The following is a 2,426-nucleotide window of genomic DNA, read 5'->3' as shown; positions in this document are numbered from 1 at the left end:
CTGCCTACCTCTCTGCCTACTTGCGATCTCTCTCTGTCAAATAAATAAATTAAAAAAAAAAAAAGATTCATGTATTTTATTGCTTTATGTTTTTAAACTTTTTACTTTTACTTTATTTTTTTATTTTTTAAGGACTTTATTTATTTAAGAGGAGGGGCTAAGAGAAGCCCTGAGATTTGGGAATGAAATGACAGAGAGAATTTCCATATGAGGCTGAGGAGTTGGCCAGTGGTTAGATTATACAGTTTTGAAGGTCATATTTAAGAGTTTAATTTAGGCTTTATTTTATTATTTAGTTTAGCTTTCTGTGTATGTGAGAAAATCATTTTAAGAAAAAAAATCAGTTAATGAAAAAATAAAAGAAATTTCACTTAGCAAAATACACCCAAAAGGAAATCACAGTACAAAGTCAGTTTAAGTCAAGGCATCACCAACCAGTTCCTACAGTATTAGCCATGTATCTCAATTTTCAAAAGTAAGTCACTTTAAAAAGCTTAAATCTAGCCTAAAGATTATAAATGAAAAAAAAAAACTAGAATAAACAAAAATGAGAAATATTCTTCTTTGAATTAGAGATCTAACACCTTGAGTTTTCCAAAAAAACACACGTCTCCAAGGTGTTCACAGAGATGTGGTGTAAATATCCATTTAAAGTGCTTAAACTAGTTTAACTCAGATAACATCACTCTGAAGCACACCACCAAAATGGTAATTGAGAAAAGCTGAAAGGAGTTTTAGTTAACTCATTATCACATGCTAGAAGAAAGTTTGCATGAGGAAACACTGAAGAGGCAATTTTTTAATCCAGATTTCACAATTTGTGGTGCAAAAACGGGTCCCCCAACTTCCTCCAGAGTCATAATTGCTTTTCCCTGCTTCTAGGCTGCCTGCGAAAATTTGGTTGCAGTAACTCAAATGCTCCTACAAAACTTGTCATCTCCACTCATGCTATTCATGCCTCTAGAGCCAGCCTTGTAATAGCCACTCACAGACTGGCTCTGGTGGCCACTGGGAGTGGACTGGGCTGACACCACCATGCCTTGCATCATCTGGCTACAATATGCCCCAAAGCTGTCCCCAGTTGTAGAATTCAGGAAAAGTTCTGTATAGCTCTGTTGCGTGTTGGTCCAGTCTTTGGATATGGCTGCCATAGCTACTTTGTGAGTGGCAAACTCAGCATCAGCTTGTCTGGTCACTCTTCCCTCAGAGCCGACCTCAATATGGCTCTCCCAGGGTTGCGGGGAAAGAATTATTGAATTCTGTTCTCTGTGGCTGTGAATGGCAGCCCTCCCATGTGAACACAGTGTCCAGTGGTACTCTGGGCAGTAAACTCTCCGTCTCCATATCTGTGTTCAGACATACCTGAGAGATTACAGTAACGGAGGTCTCTCCAAAACAGATGGTTGGTGAAGCCATAGCCATCGCTGAGGCTGCTGTACTTCTGGTAGCCCCCTTAGCCTGCACTATCAGCACCAGACCTCATCCTCTCCAGCCTGCTTGCCAGACAATGCTAGCATACTTCCTGGCTGTGCTGGGGTGGTCATAAGACTTCAGCCCCTGTGCAGACATGAACTTCAGAGGAGGATCCTTGTATGACTAACTTCTTCCTGACTGCTCTTGATCACTTCAATGTATCTGTGCTCTGTTCTCTCCTTGTGTTTCTCTAGGGCTTTCTCAGCTGACTCCTGGGAGATAAGCTGCATGAAGATTTTCTCTGTAATCTTGCCCTTGGGGTCACAAGCAATATGATCCCATTTGGAACAATTTCCAACCATGAGAACTGAGCAATTTCTTCATTGGTGCATCCAAATGAAGCCATCGTTGGTGGTGTCAGCACTGTTTGGATCACTGGGTTTCAATACCCAATCACTCTTGGTTCTGTGGGACTTGGACACCTCAGGATACTGGTGTCCCATGCTTTCCTTGTCTTTTTTAAGGGCCATTGTTACATCATTTTCTGGTTCAAGTTCAACAAAAGCCTCCCACTCTGCCTGCCTTCCCTAGTATAGATGAAATGAATGCCTGCAGCCCCACCATAAATAGTGCACTGAGAAAGGAAAAAGGGCATATTGCACATCCTCAACAACAGAGGAGGACCAGGCCAGGCCACAGAGCTTGACCACAAATCCTACACATCCCTCGGGTCCCAGCAGTATGGACATTTGAGGGGACAGACGTCAAACAAGCTTGGGTGCAGCTTTCTATGGCTGGGGAAGGAATGCCCACAGTCAAAGACACTCCTGGTAGTAATGAACTGTCCTAAACAAGAGCCATATGGCCATCTTGCCTTAGTCCCCCAGCATTCATGAGAGCAACCAGGACTGACAATGCTGGGACTGGGATGGGATCCAGCTTCCTTCCTCCTGGGACAGGCCCTTAGTTTAGTCTTCATTCTCAGTGCAAAGGAGTGTCACCAGATGATTTTA

At 42.7% G+C, this 2,426-nt stretch overlaps 1 pseudogene; it reads right to left on the bottom strand.

Moving 5' to 3' along the window:
• Positions 1–911: 911 nt before the first annotated feature.
• Positions 912–2,150, bottom strand: LOC123940796 (annotated as a pseudogene).
• Positions 2,151–2,426: the final 276 nt, after the last annotated feature.

Source organism: Meles meles, chromosome 4, assembly GCF_922984935.1.
Source record: "Meles meles chromosome 4, mMelMel3.1 paternal haplotype, whole genome shotgun sequence".
In the NCBI taxonomy this organism is placed as follows: domain Eukaryota; kingdom Metazoa; phylum Chordata; class Mammalia; order Carnivora; family Mustelidae; genus Meles; species Meles meles.
This window is presented reverse-complemented; position numbering and strand designations above follow the sequence as displayed.